Here is an 18289-nt window from a genome sequence, read left to right as displayed (position 1 = left end):
GCTCCCAACACATTTTCAGCGACTGTGTGCAGAGGAACTGAAACTCTGTCTGTTTGGACTCGCAACTGAAAAAAATGCATTAACCTATGGACTCTACCTACCAATCTCTTCATTGAAAAACAAGCTCTCTAATTCAGTGACATTCCACAATTTATACAGACACTTCATATTTATTTATATAATAGATGTTCTGTTGGCTTCTTTGAAGCGATATGACTCATGAGGCCGTACCTGCAAATGGGAAGGATGTTTGCAGCGAGCAGCAGTTGCGCTGATCGGGTGCGACGCCAGCCTTCTGCAACTCCTCGATAGTATAGTGGACAGTATCTCCGCCTGTCACGCGGAAGACCGGGGTTCGATTCCCCGACGGGGAGGTCTAGTCCTTTACTGCTGCCCAAAGACCCATTCAAAAGTTATTGCTCCATTTACAAGTGACACAACGAGCTGGCCAGGGGCCCCGGGCGACAGTTTTGAGCAAAAGAATTGCGTTGGTCGGGAATCGAACCGGGGTCAACTGCTTGGAAGGCAGCTATGCTCACCACTATACCACCAACGCAGGCATTTTGCTTGTTTGCTGAACGCCACCTTAAGCGGTCAATGCTCCCAACACATTATCAGCGACTGTGTGCAGAGGAACTGAAACTCTGTCTGTTTGGACTCGCAACTGAAAAAAATGCATTAACCTATGGACTCTACCTACCAATCTCTTCATTGAAAAACAAGCTCTCTAATTCAGTGACATTCCACAATTTATACAGACACTTCATATTTATTTATATAATAGATGTTCTGTTGGCTTCTGTGAAGCGATATGACTCATGAGGCCGTACCTGCAAATGGGAAGGCTGTTTGCGGCGAGCAGCAGTTGCGCTGATCGGGTGCGACGCCAGCCTTCCGCAACTCCTCGTTAGTATAGTGGACAGTATCTCCGCCTGTCACGCGGAAGACCGGGGTTCGATTCCCCGACGGGGAGGTCTAGTCCTTTACTGCTGCCCAAAGACCCATTCAAAAGTTATTGCTCCATTTACAAGTGACACAAAGAGCTGGCCAGGGGCCCCGGGCGACAGTTTTGAGCAAAAGAATTGCGTTGGCCGGGAATCGAACCCGGGTCAACTGCTTGGAAGGCAGCTATGCTCACCACTATACCACCAACGCAGGCGTTTTGCTTGTTTGCTGAACGCCACCTTACGCGGTCAATGCTCCCAACACATTATCAGTGACTGTGTGCAGAAGAACTGAAACTCTGTCTGTTTGGACCAGCAACTGAAAAAAATGCATTAACCTACGGACCTGACCTACCAATCTCTTCATTGAAAAACAAGCTCTCTAATTCAGTGACATTCCTCAATTTATACAGACACTTTATATTTAATTATATATTACATGTTCTGTTGGCTTCTCTTTGCTTCTGTGAAGCGATATGACTCATGAAGCCGTACCTGCAAATGGGAAGCCTGTTTGCGGCGAGCAGCAGTTGCGCTGATCGGGTGCGACGCCAGCCTTCCGCAACTCTTCGTTAGTATAGTGGACAGTATCTCCGCCTGTCACGCGGAAGACCGGGGTTCGATTCCCCGACGGGGAGGTCTAATTCTTTACTGCTGCCCAAAGACCCTTTCAAAAGTTATTGCTCCAGCTACAAGTGACACAAAGAGTTGGCCAGGGTCCCGGGAGACATTTTTGAGCAAAAGTATTGCGTTGGCCGGGAATCGAACCCGGGTCAACTGCTTGGAAGGCAGCTATGCTCACCACTATACCACCAACGCAGGCATTTTGCTTGTTTGCTGAACGCCACCTTAGGCGGTCAATGCTCCCAACACATTTTCAGCGACTGTGTGCAGAGGAACTGAAACTCTGTCTGTTTGGACTCGCAACTGAAAAAAATGCATTAACCTATGGACTCTACCTACCAATCTCTTCATTGAAAAACAAGCTCTCTAATTCAGTGACATTCCACAATTTATACAGACACTTCATATTTATTTATATAATAGATGTTCTGTTGGCTTCTTTGAAGCGATATGACTCATGAGGCCGTACCTGCAAATGGGAAGGATGTTTGCGGTGAGCAGCAGTTGCGCTGATCGGGTGCGACGCCACCCTTCTGCAACTCCTCGTTAGTATAGTGGACAGTATCTCCGCCTGTCACGCGGAAGACCGGGGTTCGATTCCCCGACGGGGAGGTCTAGTCCTTTACTGCTGCCCAAAGACCCATTCAAAAGTTATTGCTCCATTTACAAGTGACACAAAGAGCTGGCCAGGGGCCCCGGGCGACAGTTTTGAGCAAAAGAATTGCGTTGGCCGGGAATCGAACCCGGGTCAACTGCTTGGAAGGCAGCTATGCTCACCACTATACCACCAACGCAGGCGTTTTGCTTGTTTGCTGAACGCCACCTTACGCGGTCAATGCTCCCAACACATTATCAGTGACTGTGTGCAGAAGAACTGAAACTCTGTCTGTTTGGACCAGCAACTGAAAAAAATGCATTAACCTATGGACCTGACCTACCAATCTCTTCATTGAAAAACAAGCTCTCTAATTCAGTGACATTCCTCAATTTATACAGACACTTTATATTTAATTATATATTACATGTTCTGTTGGCTTCTCTTTGCTTCTGTGAAGCGATATGACTCATGAAGCCGTACCTGCAAATGGGAAGCCTGTTTGCGGCGAGCAGCAGTTGCGCTGATCGGGTGCGACGCCAGCCTTCCGCAACTCCTCGTTAGTATAGTGGACAGTATCTCCGCCTGTCACGCGGAAGACCGGGGTTCGATTCCCCGACGGGGAGGTCTAATTCTTTACTGCTGCCCAAAGACCCTTTCAAAAGTTATTGCTCCATTTACAAGTGACACAAAGAGTTGGCCAGGGTCCCGGGAGACATTTTTGAGCAAAAGTATTGCGTTGGCCGGGAATCGAACCCGGGTCAACTGCTTGGAAGGCAGCTATGCTCACCACTATACCACCAACGCAGGCATTTTGCTTGTTTGCTGAACGCCACCTTAAGCGGTCAATGCTCCCAACACATTATCAGCGACTGTGTGCAGAGGAACTGAAACTCTGTCTGTTTGGACTCGCAACTGAAAAAAATGCATTAACCTATGGACTCTACCTACCAATCTCTTCATTGAAAAACAAGCTCTCTAATTCAGTGACATTCCACAATTTATACAGACACTTCATATTTATTTATATAATAGATGTTCTGTTGGCTTCTTTGAAGCGATATGACTCATGAGGCCGTACCTGCAAATGGGAAGGATGTTTGCGGTGAGCAGCAGTTGCGCTGATCGGGTGCGACGCCACCCTTCTGCAACTCCTCGTTAGTATAGTGGACAGTATCTCCGCCTGTCACGCGGAAGACCGGGGTTCGATTCCCCGACGGGGAGGTCTAGTCCTTTACTGCTGCCCAAAGACCCATTCAAAAGTTATTGCTCCATTTACAAGTGACACAAAGAGCTGGCCAGGGGCCCCGGGCGACAGTTTTGAGCAAAAGAATTGCGTTGGCCGGGAATCGAACCCAGGTCAACTGCTTGGAAGGCAGCTATGCTCACCACTATACCACCAACGGAGGCGTTTTGCTTGTTTGCTGAACGCCACCTTACGCGGTCAATGCTCCCAACACATTATCAGTGACTGTGTGCAGAAGAACTGAAACTCTGTCTGTTTGGACCAGCAACTGAAAAAAATGCATTAACCTATGGACCTGACCTACCAATCTCTTCATTGAAAAACAAGCTCTCTAATTCAGTGACATTCCTCAATTTATACAGACACTTTATATTTAATTATATATTACATGTTCTGTTGGCTTCTCTTTGCTTCTGTGAAGCGATATGACTCATGAAGCCGTACCTGCAAATGGGAAGCCTGTTTGCGGCGAGCAGCAGTTGCGCTGATCGGGTGCGACGCCAGCCTTCCGCAACTCCTCGTTAGTATAGTGGACAGTATCTCCGCCTGTCACGCGGAAGACCGGGGTTCGATTCCCCGACGGGGAGGTCTAATTCTTTACTGCTGCCCAAAGACCCTTTCAAAAGTTATTGCTCCAGCTACAAGTGACACAAAGAGTTGGCCAGGGTCCCGGGAGACATTTTTGAGCAAAAGTATTGCGTTGGCCGGGAATCGAACCCGGGTCAACTGCTTGGAAGGCAGCTATGCTCACCACTATACCACCAACGCAGGCATTTTGCTTGTTTGCTGAACGCCACCTTAGGCGGTCAATGCTCCCAACACATTTTCAGCGACTGTGTGCAGAGGAACTGAAACTCTGTCTGTTTGGACTCGCAACTGAAAAAAATGCATTAACCTATGGACTCTACCTACCAATCTCTTCATTGAAAAACAAGCTCTCTAATTCAGTGACATTCCACAATTTATACAGACACTTCATATTTATTTATATAATAGATGTTCTGTTGGCTTCTTTGAAGCGATATGACTCATGAGGCCGTACCTGCAAATGGGAAGGATGTTTGCAGCGAGCAGCAGTTGCGCTGATCGGGTGCGACGCCAGCCTTCTGCAACTCCTCGTTAGTATAGTGGACAGTATCTCCGCCTGTCACGCGTAAGACCGGGGTTCGATTCCCCGACGGGGAGGTCTAGTCCTTTACTGCTGCCCAAAGACCCATTCAAAAGTTATTGCTTCATTTACAAGTGACACAAAGAGCTGGCCAGGGGCCCCGGGCGACAGTTTTGAGCAAAAGAATTGCGTTGGCCGGGAATCGAACCCGGGTCAACTGCTTGGAAGGCAGCTATGCTCACCACTATACCACCAACGCAGGCATTTTGCTTGTTTGCTGAACGCCACCTTACGCGGTCAATGCTCCCAACACATTATCAGTGACTGTGTGCAGAGGAACTGAAACTCTGTCTGTTTGGACCAGCAACTGAAAAAAATGCATTAACCTATGGACCTGACCTACCAATCTCTTCATTGAAAAACAAGCTCTCTAATTCAGTGACATTCCTCAATTTATACAGACACTTTATATTTAATTATATTTTACATGTTCTGTTGGCTTCTCTTTGCTTCTGTGAAGCGATATGACTCATGAGGCCGTACCTGCAAATGGGAAGCCTGTTTGCGGCGAGCAGCAGTTGCGCTGATCGGGTGCGACGCCAGCCTTCCGCAACTCCTCGTTAGTATAGTGGACAGTATCTCCGCCTGTCACGCGGAAGACCGGGGTTCGATTCCCCGACGGGGAGGTCTAATTCTTTACTGCTGCCCAAAGACCCATTCAAAAGTTATTGCTCCAGCTACAAGTGACACAAAGAGTTGGCCAGGGCCCCGGGAGACATTTTTGAGCAAAAGTATTGCGTTGGCCGGGAATCAAACCCGGGTCAACTGCTTGGAAGGCAGCTATGCTCACCACTATACCACCAACGCAGGCATTTTGCTTGTTAGCTGAACGCCACCTTAAGCGGTCAATGCTCCCAACACATTTTCAGCGACTGTGTGCAGAGGAACTGAAACTCTGTCTGTTTGGACTCGCAACTGAAAAAAATGCATTAACCTATGGACTCTACCTACCAATCTCTTCATTGAAAAACAAGCTCTCTAATTCAGTGACATTCCACAATTTATACAGACACTTCATATTTATTTATATAATAGATGTTCTGTTGGCTTCTTTGAAGCGATATGACTCATGAGGCCGTACCTGCAAATGGGAAGGATGTTTGCGGTGAGCAGCAGTTGCGCTGATCGGGTGCGACGCCAGCCTTCTGCAACTCCTCGTTAGTATAGTGGACAGTATCTCCGCCTGTCACGCGGAAGACCGGGGTTCGATTCCCCGACGGGGAGGTCTAGTCCTTTACTGCTGCCCAAAGACCCATTCAAAAGTTATTGCTCCATTTACAAGTGACACAAAGAGCTGGCCAGGGGCCCCGGGCGACATTTTTGAGCAAAAGAATTGCGTTGGCCGGGAATCGAACCCGGGTCAACTGCTTGGAAGGCAGCTATGCTCACCACTATACCACCAACGCAGGCGTTTTGCTTGTTTGCTGAACGCCACCTTACGCGGTCAATGCTCCCAACACATTATCAGTGACTGTGTGCAGAAGAACTGAAACTCTGTCTGTTTGGACCAGCAACTGAAAAAAATGCATTAACCTATGGACCTGACCTACCAATCTCTTCATTGAAAAACAAGCTCTTAATTCAGTGACATTCCTCAATTTATACAGACACTTTATATTTAATTATATATTACATGTTCTGTTGGCTTCTCTTTGCTTCTGTGAAGCGATATGACTCATGAAGCCGTACCTGCAAATGGGAAGCCTGTTTGCGGCGAGCAGCAGTTGCGCTGATCGGGTGCGACGCCAGCCTTCCGCAACTCCTCGTTAGTATAGTGGACAGTATCTCCGCCTGTCACGCGTAAGACCGGGGTTCGATTCCCCGACGGGGAGGTCTAATTCTTTACTGCTGCCCAAAGACCCTTTCAAAAGTTATTGCTCCAGCTACAAGTGACACAAAGAGTTGGCCAGGGTCCCGGGAGACATTTTTGAGCAAAAGTATTGCGTTGGCCGGGAATCGAACCCGGGTCAACTGCTTGGAAGGCAGCTATGCTCACCACTATACCACCAACGCAGGCATTTTGCTTGTTTGCTGAACGCCACCTTAGGCGGTCAATGCTCCCAACACATTTTCAGCGACTGTGTGCAGAGGAACTGAAACTCTGTCTGTTTGGACTCGCAACTGAAAAAAATGCATTAACCTATGGACTCTACCTACCAATCTCTTCATTGAAAAACAAGCTCTCTAATTCAGTGACATTCCACAATTTATACAGACACTTCATATTTATTTATATAATAGATGTTCTGTTGGCTTCTTTGAAGCGATATGACTCATGAGGCCGTACCTGCAAATGGGAAGGATGTTTGCGGCGAGCAGCAGTTGCGCTGATCGGGTGCGACGCCAGCCTTCTGCAACTCCTCGTTAGTATAGTGGACAGTATCTCCGCCTGTCACGCGTAAGACCGGGGTTCGATTCCCCCGACGGGGAGGTCTAGTCCTTTACTGCTGCCCAAAGACCCATTCAAAAGTTATTGCTTCATTTACAAGTGACACAAAGAGCTGGCCAGGGGCCCCGGGCGACAGTTTTGAGCAAAAGAATTGCGTTGGCCGGGAATCGAACCCGGGTCAACTGCTTGGAAGGCAGCTATGCTCACCACTATACCACCAACGCAGGCATTTTGCTTGTTTGCTGAACGCCACCTTACGCGGTCAATGCTCCAAACACATTTTCAGCGACTGTGTGCAGAGGAACTGAAACTCTGTCTGTTTGGACCAGCAACTGAAAAAAATGCATTAACCTATGGACCTGACCTACCAATCTCTTCATTGAAAAACAAGCTCTCTAATTCAGTGACATTCCACAATTTATACAGACACTTCATATTTATTTATATAATAGATGTTCTGTTGGCTTCTTTGAAGCGATATGACTCATGAGGCCGTACCTGCAAATGGGAAGGATGTTTGCAGCGAGCAGCAGTTGCGCTGATCGGGTGCGACGCCAGCCTTCTGCAACTCCTCGTTAGTATAGTGGACAGTATCTCCGCCTGTCACGCGGAAGACCGGGGTTCGATTCCCCGACGGGGAGGTCTAGTCCTTTACTGCTGCCCAAAGACCCATTCAAAAGTTATTGCTCCATTTACAAGTGACACAACGAGCTGGCCAGGGGCCCCGGGCGACAGTTTTGAGCAAAAGAATTGCGTTGGTCGGGAATCGAACCGGGGTCAACTGCTTGGAAGGCAGCTATGCTCACCACTATACCACCAACGCAGGCATTTTGCTTGTTTGCTGAACGCCACCTTAAGCGGTCAATGCTCCCAACACATTATCAGCGACTGTGTGCAGAGGAACTGAAACTCTGTCTGTTTGGACTCGCAACTGAAAAAAATGCATTAACCTATGGACTCTACCTACCAATCTCTTCATTGAAAAACAAGCTCTCTAATTCAGTGACATTCCACAATTTATACAGACACTTCATATTTATTTATATAATAGATGTTCTGTTGGCTTCTGTGAAGCGATATGACTCATGAGGCCGTACCTGCAAATGGGAAGGCTGTTTGCGGCGAGCAGCAGTTGCGCTGATCGGGTGCGACGCCAGCCTTCCGCAACTCCTCGTTAGTATAGTGGACAGTATCTCCGCCTGTCACGCGGAAGACCGGGGTTCGATTCCCCGACGGGGAGGTCTAGTCCTTTACTGCTGCCCAAAGACCCATTCAAAAGTTATTGCTCCATTTACAAGTGACACAAAGAGCTGGCCAGGGGCCCCGGGCGACAGTTTTGAGCAAAAGAATTGCGTTGGCCGGGAATCGAACCCGGGTCAACTGCTTGGAAGGCAGCTATGCTCACCACTATACCACCAACGCAGGCGTTTTGCTTGTTTGCTGAACGCCACCTTACGCGGTCAATGCTCCCAACACATTATCAGTGACTGTGTGCAGAAGAACTGAAACTCTGTCTGTTTGGACCAGCAACTGAAAAAAATGCATTAACCTATGGACCTGACCTACCAATCTCTTCATTGAAAAACAAGCTCTCTAATTCAGTGACATTCCTCAATTTATACAGACACTTTATATTTAATTATATATTACATGTTCTGTTGGCTTCGCTTTGCTTCTGTGAAGCGATATGACTCATGAAGCCGTACCTGCAAATGGGAAGCCTGTTTGCGGCGAGCAGCAGTTGCGCTGATCGGGTGCGACGCCAGCCTTCCGCAACTCCTCGTTAGTATAGTGGACAGTATCTCCGCCTGTCACGCGGAAGACCGGGGTTCGATTCCCCGACGGGGAGGTCTAATTCTTTACTGCTGCCCAAAGACCCTTTCAAAAGTTATTGCTCCAGCTACAAGTGACACAAAGAGTTGGCCAGGGTCCCGGGAGACATTTTTGAGCAAAAGTATTGCGTTGGCCGGGAATCGAACCCGGGTCAACTGCTTGGAAGGCAGCTATGCTCACCACTATACCACCAACGCAGGCATTTTGCTTGTTTGCTGAACGCCACCTTAGGCGGTCAATGCTCCCAACACATTTTCAGCGACTGTGTGCAGAGGAACTGAAACTCTGTCTGTTTGGACTCGCAACTGAAAAAAATGCATTAACCTATGGACTCTACCTACCAATCTCTTCATTGAAAAACAAGCTCTCTAATTCAGTGACATTCCAAAATTTATACAGACACTTCATATTTATTTATATAATAGATGTTCTGTTGGCTTCTTTGAAGCGATATGACTCATGAGGCCGTACCTGCAAATGGGAAGGATGTTTGCGGTGAGCAGCAGTTGCGCTGATCGGGTGCGACGCCACCCTTCTGCAACTCCTCGTTAGTATAGTGGACAGTATCTCCGCCTGTCACGCGGAAGACCGGGGTTCGATTCCCCGACGGGGAGGTCTAGTCCTTTACTGCTGCCCAAAGACCCATTCAAAAGTTATTGCTCCATTTACAAGTGACACAAAGAGCTGGCCAGGGGCCCCGGGCGACAGTTTTGAGCAAAAGAATTGCGTTGGCCGGGAATCGAACCCAGGTCAACTGCTTGGAAGGCAGCTATGCTCACCACTATACCACCAACGCAGGCGTTTTGCTTGTTTGCTGAACGCCACCTTACGCGGTCAATGCTCCCAACACATTATCAGTGACTGTGTGCAGAAGAACTGAAACTCTGTCTGTTTGGACCAGCAACTGAAAAAAATGCATTAACCTATGGACCTGACCTACCAATCTCTTCATTGAAAAACAAGCTCTCTAATTCAGTGACATTCCTCAATTTATACAGACACTTTATATTTAATTATATATTACATGTTCTGTTGGCTTCTCTTTGCTTCTGTGAAGCGATATGACTCATGAAGCCGTACCTGCAAATGGGAAGCCTGTTTGCGGCGAGCAGCAGTTGCGCTGATCGGGTGCGACGCCAGCCTTCCGCAACTCCTCGTTAGTATAGTGGACAGTATCTCCGCCTGTCACGCGGAAGACCGGGGTTCGATTCCCCGATGGGGAGGTCTAATTCTTTACTGCTGCCCAAAGACCCTTTCAAAAGTTATTGCTCCAGCTACAAGTGACACAAAGAGTTGGCCAGGGTCCCGGGAGACATTTTTGAGCAAAAGTATTGCGTTGGCCGGGAATCGAACCCAGGTCAACTGCTTGGAAGGCAGCTATGCTCACCACTATAACACCAACGCAGGCATTTTGCTTGTTTGCTGAACGCCACCTTAGGCGGTCAATGCTCCCAACACATTTTCAGCGACTGTGTGCAGAGGAACTGAAACTCTGTCTGTTTGGACTCGCAACTGAAAAAAATGCATTAACCTATGGACTCTACCTACCAATCTCTTCATTGAAAAACAAGCTCTCTAATTCAGTGACATTCCACAATTTATACAGACACTTCATATTTATTTATATAATAGATGTTCTGTTGGCTTCTTTGAAGCGATATGACTCATGAGGCCGTACCTGCAAATGGGAAGGATGTTTGCGGTGAGCAGCAGTTGCGCTGATCGGGTGCGACGCCACCCTTCTGCAACTCCTCGTTAGTATAGTGGACAGTATCTCCGCCTGTCACGCGGAAGACCGGGGTTCGATTCCCCGACGGGGAGGTCTAGTCCTTTACTGCTGCCCAAAGACCCATTCAAAAGTTATTGCTCCATTTACAAGTGACACAAAGAGCTGGCCAGGGGCCCCGGGCGACATTTTTGAGCAAAAGCATTGCGTTGGCCGGGAATCGAACCCGGGTCAACTGCTTGGAAGGCAGCTATGCTCACCACTATACCACCAACGCAGGCGTTTTGCTTGTTTGCTGAACGCCACCTTACGCGGTCAATGCTCCCAACACATTATCAGTGACTGTGTGCAGAAGAACTGAAACTCTGTCTGTTTGGACCAGCAACTGAAAAAAATGCATTAACCTATGGACCTGACCTACCAATCTCTTCATTGAAAAACAAGCTCTCTAATTCAGTGACATTCCTCAATTTATACAGACACTTTATATTTAATTATATATTACATGTTCTGTTGGCTTCTCTTTGCTTCTGTGAAGCGATATGACTCATGAAGCCGTACCTGCAAATGGGAAGCCTGTTTGCGGCGAGCAGCAGTTGCGCTGATCGGGTGCGACGCCAGCCTTCCGCAACTCCTCGTTAGTATAGTGGACAGTATCTCCGCCTGTCACGCGGAAGACCGGGGTTCGATTCCCCGACGGGGAGGTCTAATTCTTTACTGCTGCCCAAAGACCCTTTCAAAAGTTATTGCTCCAGCTACAAGTGACACAAAGAGTTGGCCAGGGTCCCGGGAGACATTTTTGAGCAAAAGTATTGCGTTGGCCGGGAATCGAACCCGGGTCAACTGCTTGGAAGGCAGCTATGCTCACCACTATACCACCAACGCAGGCATTTTGCTTGTTTGCTGAACGCCACCTTAGGCGGTCAATGCTCCCAACACATTTTCAGCGACTGTGTGCAGAGGAACTGAAACTCTGTCTGTTTGGACTCGCAACTGAAAAAAATGCATTAACCTATGGACTCTACCTACCAATCTCTTCATTGAAAAACAAGCTCTCTAATTCAGTGACATTCCACAATTTATACAGACACTTCATATTTATTTATATAATAGATGTTCTGTTGGCTTCTTTGAAGCGATATGACTCATGAGGCCGTACCTGCAAATGGGAAGGATGTTTGCAGCGAGCAGCAGTTGCGCTGATCGGGTGCGACGCCAGCCTTCTGCAACTCCTCGTTAGTATAGTGGACAGTATCTCCGCCTGTCACGCGTAAGACCGGGGTTCGATTCCCCGACGGGGAGGTCTAGTCCTTTACTGCTGCCCAAAGACCCATTCAAAAGTTATTGCTTCATTTACAAGTGACACAAAGAGCTGGCCAGGGGCCCCGGGCGACAGTTTTGAGCAAAAGAATTGCGTTGGCCGGGAATCGAACCCGGGTCAACTGCTTGGAAGGCAGCTATGCTCACCACTATACCACCAACGCAGGCATTTTGCTTGTTTGCTGAACGCCACCTTACGCGGTCAATGCTCCCAACACATTATCAGTGACTGTGTGCAGAGGAACTGAAACTCTGTCTGTTTGGACCAGCAACTGAAAAAAATGCATTAACCTATGGACCTGACCTACCAATCTCTTCATTGAAAAACAAGCTCTCTAATTCAGTGACATTCCTCAATTTATACAGACACTTTATATTTAATTATATTTTACATGTTCTGTTGGCTTCTCTTTGCTTCTGTGAAGCGATATGACTCATGAGGCCGTACCTGCAAATGGGAAGCCTGTTTGCGGCGAGCAGCAGTTGCGCTGATTGGGTGCGACGCCAGCCTTCCGCAACTCCTCGTTAGTATAGTGGACAGTATCTCCGCCTGTCACGCGGAAGACCGGGGTTCGATTCCCCGACGGGGAGGTCTAATTCTTTACTGCTGCCCAAAGACCCATTCAAAAGTTATTGCTCCAGCTACAAGTGACACAAAGAGTTAGCCAGGGCCCCGGGAGACATTTTTGAGCAAAAGTATTGCGTTGGCCGGGAATCAAAACCGGGTCAACTGCTTGGAAGGCAGCTATGCTCACCACTATACCACCAACGCAGGCATTTTGCTTGTTAGCTGAACGCCACCTTACGCGGTCAATGCTCCCAACACATTTTCAGCGACTGTGTGCAGAGGAACTGAAACTCTGTCTGTTTGGACTCGCAACTGAAAAAAATGCATTAACCTATGGACTCTACCTACCAATCTCTTCATTGAAAAACAAGCTCTCTAATTCAGTGACATTCCACAATTTATACAGACACTTCATATTTATTTATATAATAGATGTTCTGTTGGCTTCTTTGAAGCGATATGACTCATGAGGCCGTACCTGCAAATGGGAAGGATGTTTGCGGTGAGCAGCAGTTGCGCTGATCGGGTGCGACGCCAGCCTTCTGCAACTCCTCGTTAGTATAGTGGACAGTATCTCCGCCTGTCACGCGGAAGACCGGGGTTCGATTCCCCGACGGGGAGGTCTAGTCCTTTACTGCTGCCCAAAGACCCATTCAAAAGTTATTGCTCCATTTACAAGTGACACAAAGAGCTGGCCAGGGGCCCCGGGCGACATTTTTGAGCAAAAGAATTGCGTTGGCCGGGAATCGAACCCGGGTCAACTGCTTGGAAGGCAGCTATGCTCACCACTATACCACCAACGCAGGCGTTTTGCTTGTTTGCTGAACGCCACCTTACGCGGTCAATGCTCCCAACACATTATCAGTGACTGTGTGCAGAGGAACTGAAACTCTGTCTGTTTGGACCAGCAACTGAAAAAAATGCATTAACCTATGGACCTGACCTACCAATCTCTTCATTGAAAAACAAGCTCTCTAATTCAGTGACATTCCTCAATTTATACAGACACTTTATATTTAATTATATTTTACATGTTCTGTTGGCTTCTCTTTGCTTCTGTGAAGCGATATGACTCATGAGGCCGTACCTGCAAATGGGAAGCCTGTTTGCGGCGAGCAGCAGTTGCGCTGATTGGGTGCGACGCCAGCCTTCCGCAACTCCTCGTTAGTATAGTGGACAGTATCTCCGCCTGTCACGCGGAAGACCGGGGTTCGATTCCCCGACGGGGAGGTCTAATTCTTTACTGCTGCCCAAAGACCCATTCAAAAGTTATTGCTCCAGCTACAAGTGACACAAAGAGTTGGCCAGGGTCCCGGGAGACATTTTTGAGCAAAAGTATTGCGTTGGCCGGGAATCGAACCCGGGTCAACTGCTTGGAAGGCAGCTATGCTCACCACTATACCACCAACGCAGGCATTTTGCTTGTTTGCTGAACGCCACCTTAGGCGGTCAATGCTCCCAACACATTTTCAGCGACTGTGTGCAGAGGAACTGAAACTCTGTCTGTTTGGACTCGCAACTGAAAAAAATGCATTAACCTATGGACTCTACCTACCAATCTCTTCATTGAAAAACAAGCTCTCTAATTCAGTGACATTCCACAATTTATACAGACACTTCATATTTATTTATATAATAGATGTTCTGTTGGCTTCTTTGAAGCGATATGACTCATGAGGCCGTACCTGCAAATGGGAAGGATGTTTGCAGCGAGCAGCAGTTGCGCTGATCGGGTGCGACGCCAGCCTTCTGCAACTCCTCGTTAGTATAGTGGACAGTATCTCCGCCTGTCACGCGGAAGACCGGGGTTCGATTCCCCGACGGGGAGGTCTAGTCCTTTACTGCTGCCCAAAGACCCATTCAAAAGTTATTGCTCCATTTACAAGTGACACAACGAGCTGGCCAGGGGCCCCGGGCGACAGTTTTGAGCAAAAGAATTGCGTTGGTCGGGAATCGAACCGGGGTCAACTGCTTGGAAGGCAGCTATGCTCACCACTATACCACCAACGCAGGCATTTTGCTTGTTTGCTGAACGCCACCTTAAGCGGTCAATGCTCCCAACACATTATCAGCGACTGTGTGCAGAGGAACTGAAACTCTGTCTGTTTGGACTCGCAACTGAAAAAAATGCATTAACCTATGGACTCTACCTACCAATCTCTTCATTTAAAAACAAGCTCTCTAATTCAGTGACATTCCACAATTTATACAGACACTTCATATTTATTTATATAATAGATGTTCTGTTGGCTTCTGTGAAGCGATATGACTCATGAGGCCGTACCTGCAAATGGGAAGGCTGTTTGCGGCGAGCAGCAGTTGCGCTGATCGGGTGCGACGCCAGCCTTCCGCAACTCCTCGTTAGTATAGTGGACAGTATCTCCGCCTGTCACGCGGAAGACCGGGGTTCGATTCCCCGACGGGGAGGTCTAGTCCTTTACTGCTGCCCAAAGACCCATTCAAAAGTTATTGCTCCATTTACAAGTGACACAAAGAGCTGGCCAGGGGCCCCGGGCGACAGTTTTGAGCAAAAGAATTGCGTTGGCCGGGAATCGAACCCGGGTCAACTGCTTGGAAGGCAGCTATGCTCACCACTATACCACCAACGCAGGCGTTTTGCTTGTTTGCTGAACGCCACCTTACGCGGTCAATGCTCCCAACACATTATCAGTGACTGTGTGCAGAAGAACTGAAACTCTGTCTGTTTGGACCAGCAACTGAAAAAAATGCATTAACCTACGGACCTGACCTACCAATCTCTTCATTGAAAAACAAGCTCTCTAATTCAGTGACATTCCTCAATTTATACAGACACTTTATATTTAATTATATATTACATGTTCTGTTGGCTTCTCTTTGCTTCTGTGAAGCGATATGACTCATGAAGCCGTACCTGCAAATGGGAAGCCTGTTTGCGGCGAGCAGCAGTTGCGCTGATCGGGTGCGACGCCAGCCTTCCGCAACTCCTCGTTAGTATAGTGGACAGTATCTCCGCCTGTCACGCGGAAGACCGGGGTTCGATTCCCCGACGGGGAGGTCTAATTCTTTACTGCTGCCCAAAGACCCTTTCAAAAGTTATTGCTCCAGCTACAAGTGACACAAAGAGTTGGCCAGGGTCCCGGGAGACATTTTTGAGCAAAAGTATTGCGTTGGCCGGGAATCGAACCCGGGTCAACTGCTTGGAAGGCAGCTATGCTCACCACTATACCACCAACGCAGGCATTTTGCTTGTTTGCTGAACGCCACCTTAGGCGGTCAATGCTCCCAACACATTTTCAGCGACTGTGTGCAGAGGAACTGAAACTCTGTCTGTTTGGACTCGCAACTGAAAAAAATGCATTAACCTATGGACTCTACCTACCAATCTCTTCATTGAAAAACAAGCTCTCTAATTCAGTGACATTCCACAATTTATACAGACACTTCATATTTATTTATATAATAGATGTTCTGTTGGCTTCTTTGAAGCGATATGACTCATGAGGCCGTACCTGCAAATGGGAAGGATGTTTGCGGTGAGCAGCAGTTGCGCTGATCGGGTGCGACGCCACCCTTCTGCAACTCCTCGTTAGTATAGTGGACAGTATCTCCGCCTGTCACGCGGAAGACCGGGGTTCGATTCCCCGACGGGGAGGTCTAGTCCTTTACTGCTGCCCAAAGACCCATTCAAAAGTTATTGCTCCATTTACAAGTGACACAAAGAGCTGGCCAGGGGCCCCGGGCGACAGTTTTGAGCAAAAGAATTGCGTTGGCCGGGAATCGAACCCAGGTCAACTGCTTGGAAGGCAGCTATGCTCACCACTATACCACCAACGCAGGCGTTTTGCTTGTTTGCTGAACGCCACCTTACGCGGTCAATGCTCCCAACACATTATCAGTGACTGTGTGCAGAAGAACTGAAACTCTGTCTGTTTGGACCAGCAACTGAAAAAAATGCATTAACCTATGGACCTGACCTACCAATCTCTTCATTGAAAAACAAGCTCTCTAATTCAGTGACATTCCTCAATTTATACAGACACTTTATATTTAATTATATATTACATGTTCTGTTGGCTTCTCTTTGCTTCTGTGAAGCGATATGACTCATGAAGCCGTACCTGCAAATGGGAAGCCTGTTTGCGGCGAGCAGCAGTTGCGCTGATCGGGTGCGACGCCAGCCTTCCGCAACTCCTCGTTAGTATAGTGGACAGTATCTCCGCCTGTCACGCGTAAGACCGGGGTTCGATTCCCCGACGGGGAGGTCTAATTCTTTACTGCTGCCCAAAGACCCTTTCAAAAGTTATTGCTCCATTTACAAGTGACACAAAGAGTTGGCCAGGGTCCCGGGAGACATTTTTGAGCAAAAGTATTGCGTTGGCCGGGAATCGAACCCGGGTCAACTGCTTGGAAGGCAGCTATGCTCACCACTATACCACCAACGCAGGCATTTTGCTTGTTTGCTGAACGCCACCTTAGGCGGTCAATGCTCCCAACACATTTTCAGCGACTGTGTGCAGAGGAACTGAAACTCTGTCTGTTTGGACTCGCAACTGAAAAAAATGCTTTAACCTATGGACTCTACCTACCAATCTCTTCATTGAAAAACAAGCTCTCTAATTCAGTGACATTCCACAATTTATACAGACACTTCATATTTATTTATATAATAGATGTTCTGTTGGCTTCTTTGAAGCGATATGACTCATGAGGCCGTACCTGCAAATGGGAAGGATGTTTGCGGTGAGCAGCAGTTGCGCTGATCGGGTGCGACGCCACCCTTCTGCAACTCCTCGTTAGTATAGTGGACAGTATCTCCGCCTGTCACGCGGAAGACCGGGGTTCGATTCCCCGACGGGGAGGTCTAGTCCTTTACTGCTGCCCAAAGACCCATTCAAAAGTTATTGCTCCATTTACAAGTGACACAAAGAGCTGGCCAGGGGCCCCGGGCGACAGTTTTGAGCAAAAGAATTGCGTTGGCCGGGAATCGAACCCAGGTCAACTGCTTGGAAGGCAGCTATGCTCACCACTATACCACCAACGGAGGCGTTTTGCTTGTTTGCTGAACGCCACCTTACGCGGTCAATGCTCCCAACACATTATCAGTGACTGTGTGCAGAAGAACTGAAACTCTGTCTGTTTGGACCAGCAACTGAAAAAAATGCATTAACCTATGGACCTGACCTACCAATCTCTTCATTGAAAAACAAGCTCTCTAATTCAGTGACATTCCTCAATTTATACAGACACTTTATATTTAATTATATATTACATGTTCTGTTGGCTTCTCTTTGCTTCTGTGAAGCGATATGACTCATGAAGCCGTACCTGCAAATGGGAAGCCTGTTTGCGGCGAGCAGCAGTTGCGCTGATCGGGTGCGACGCCAGCCTTCCGCAACTCCTCGTTAGTATAGTGGACAGTATCTCCGCCTGTCACGCGGAAGACCGGGGTTCGATTCCCCGACGGGGAGGTCTAATTCTTTACTGCTGCCCAAAGACCCTTTCAAAAGTTATTGCTCCAGCTACAAGTGACACAAAGAGTTGGCCAGGGTCCCGGGAGACATTTTTGAGCAAAAGTATTGCGTTGGCCGGGAATCGAACCCGGGTCAACTGCTTGGAAGGCAGCTATGCTCACCACTATAACACCAACGCAGGCATTTTGCTTGTTTGCTGAACGCCACCTTAGGCGGTCAATGCTCCCAACACATTTTCAGCGACTGTGTGCAGAGGAACTGAAACTCTGTCTGTTTGGACTCGCAACTGAAAAAAATGCATTAACCTATGGACTCTACCTACCAATCTCTTCATTGAAAAACAAGCTCTCTAATTCAGTGACATTCCACAATTTATACAGACACTTCATATTTATTTATATAATAGATGTTCTGTTGGCTTCT

General features: G+C 48.0%; 19 non-coding genes across 19 annotated transcripts; all 19 read right to left on the bottom strand.

Moving 5' to 3' along the window:
- Positions 1 to 1083: 1083 nt before the first annotated feature.
- trnag-ucc (transfer RNA glycine (anticodon UCC)) lies at positions 1084 to 1155 on the bottom strand. The gene has a single exon. It is a non-coding gene; the product is annotated as a tRNA-Gly (tRNA).
- Positions 1156 to 1691: 536 nt separating this feature from the next.
- trnag-ucc (transfer RNA glycine (anticodon UCC)) lies at positions 1692 to 1763 on the bottom strand. The gene has a single exon. It is a non-coding gene; the product is annotated as a tRNA-Gly (tRNA).
- Positions 1764 to 2290: 527 nt separating this feature from the next.
- On the bottom strand, positions 2291 to 2362 carry trnag-ucc (transfer RNA glycine (anticodon UCC)). Its single transcript has one exon. It is a non-coding gene; the product is annotated as a tRNA-Gly (tRNA).
- A 536-nt stretch (positions 2363 to 2898) lies between these two features.
- On the bottom strand, positions 2899 to 2970 carry trnag-ucc (transfer RNA glycine (anticodon UCC)). Its single transcript has one exon. It is a non-coding gene; the product is annotated as a tRNA-Gly (tRNA).
- A 1135-nt stretch (positions 2971 to 4105) lies between these two features.
- On the bottom strand, positions 4106 to 4177 carry trnag-ucc (transfer RNA glycine (anticodon UCC)). Its single transcript has one exon. It is a non-coding gene; the product is annotated as a tRNA-Gly (tRNA).
- Positions 4178 to 4704: 527 nt separating this feature from the next.
- On the bottom strand, positions 4705 to 4776 carry trnag-ucc (transfer RNA glycine (anticodon UCC)). Its single transcript has one exon. It is a non-coding gene; the product is annotated as a tRNA-Gly (tRNA).
- A 1135-nt stretch (positions 4777 to 5911) lies between these two features.
- trnag-ucc (transfer RNA glycine (anticodon UCC)) lies at positions 5912 to 5983 on the bottom strand. Its single transcript has one exon. It is a non-coding gene; the product is annotated as a tRNA-Gly (tRNA).
- Positions 5984 to 6518: 535 nt separating this feature from the next.
- Positions 6519 to 6590, bottom strand: trnag-ucc (transfer RNA glycine (anticodon UCC)). Its single transcript has one exon. It is a non-coding gene; the product is annotated as a tRNA-Gly (tRNA).
- Positions 6591 to 7118: 528 nt separating this feature from the next.
- trnag-ucc (transfer RNA glycine (anticodon UCC)) lies at positions 7119 to 7190 on the bottom strand. The gene has a single exon. It is a non-coding gene; the product is annotated as a tRNA-Gly (tRNA).
- A 1126-nt stretch (positions 7191 to 8316) lies between these two features.
- trnag-ucc (transfer RNA glycine (anticodon UCC)) lies at positions 8317 to 8388 on the bottom strand. Its single transcript has one exon. It is a non-coding gene; the product is annotated as a tRNA-Gly (tRNA).
- Positions 8389 to 8924: 536 nt separating this feature from the next.
- On the bottom strand, positions 8925 to 8996 carry trnag-ucc (transfer RNA glycine (anticodon UCC)). The gene has a single exon. It is a non-coding gene; the product is annotated as a tRNA-Gly (tRNA).
- A 1734-nt stretch (positions 8997 to 10730) lies between these two features.
- Positions 10731 to 10802, bottom strand: trnag-ucc (transfer RNA glycine (anticodon UCC)). The gene has a single exon. It is a non-coding gene; the product is annotated as a tRNA-Gly (tRNA).
- A 536-nt stretch (positions 10803 to 11338) lies between these two features.
- trnag-ucc (transfer RNA glycine (anticodon UCC)) lies at positions 11339 to 11410 on the bottom strand. Its single transcript has one exon. It is a non-coding gene; the product is annotated as a tRNA-Gly (tRNA).
- Positions 11411 to 11937: 527 nt separating this feature from the next.
- Positions 11938 to 12009, bottom strand: trnag-ucc (transfer RNA glycine (anticodon UCC)). Its single transcript has one exon. It is a non-coding gene; the product is annotated as a tRNA-Gly (tRNA).
- Positions 12010 to 13144: 1135 nt separating this feature from the next.
- On the bottom strand, positions 13145 to 13216 carry trnag-ucc (transfer RNA glycine (anticodon UCC)). Its single transcript has one exon. It is a non-coding gene; the product is annotated as a tRNA-Gly (tRNA).
- A 536-nt stretch (positions 13217 to 13752) lies between these two features.
- trnag-ucc (transfer RNA glycine (anticodon UCC)) lies at positions 13753 to 13824 on the bottom strand. Its single transcript has one exon. It is a non-coding gene; the product is annotated as a tRNA-Gly (tRNA).
- A 1126-nt stretch (positions 13825 to 14950) lies between these two features.
- Positions 14951 to 15022, bottom strand: trnag-ucc (transfer RNA glycine (anticodon UCC)). Its single transcript has one exon. It is a non-coding gene; the product is annotated as a tRNA-Gly (tRNA).
- A 536-nt stretch (positions 15023 to 15558) lies between these two features.
- On the bottom strand, positions 15559 to 15630 carry trnag-ucc (transfer RNA glycine (anticodon UCC)). Its single transcript has one exon. It is a non-coding gene; the product is annotated as a tRNA-Gly (tRNA).
- Positions 15631 to 16765: 1135 nt separating this feature from the next.
- On the bottom strand, positions 16766 to 16837 carry trnag-ucc (transfer RNA glycine (anticodon UCC)). Its single transcript has one exon. It is a non-coding gene; the product is annotated as a tRNA-Gly (tRNA).
- Between the last annotated feature and the right edge of the window lie 1452 nt (positions 16838 to 18289).

Source organism: Pseudorasbora parva, chromosome 2, assembly GCF_024679245.1.
Source record: "Pseudorasbora parva isolate DD20220531a chromosome 2, ASM2467924v1, whole genome shotgun sequence".
NCBI classification, from domain to species: domain Eukaryota; kingdom Metazoa; phylum Chordata; class Actinopteri; order Cypriniformes; family Gobionidae; genus Pseudorasbora; species Pseudorasbora parva.
This window is presented reverse-complemented; position numbering and strand designations above follow the sequence as displayed.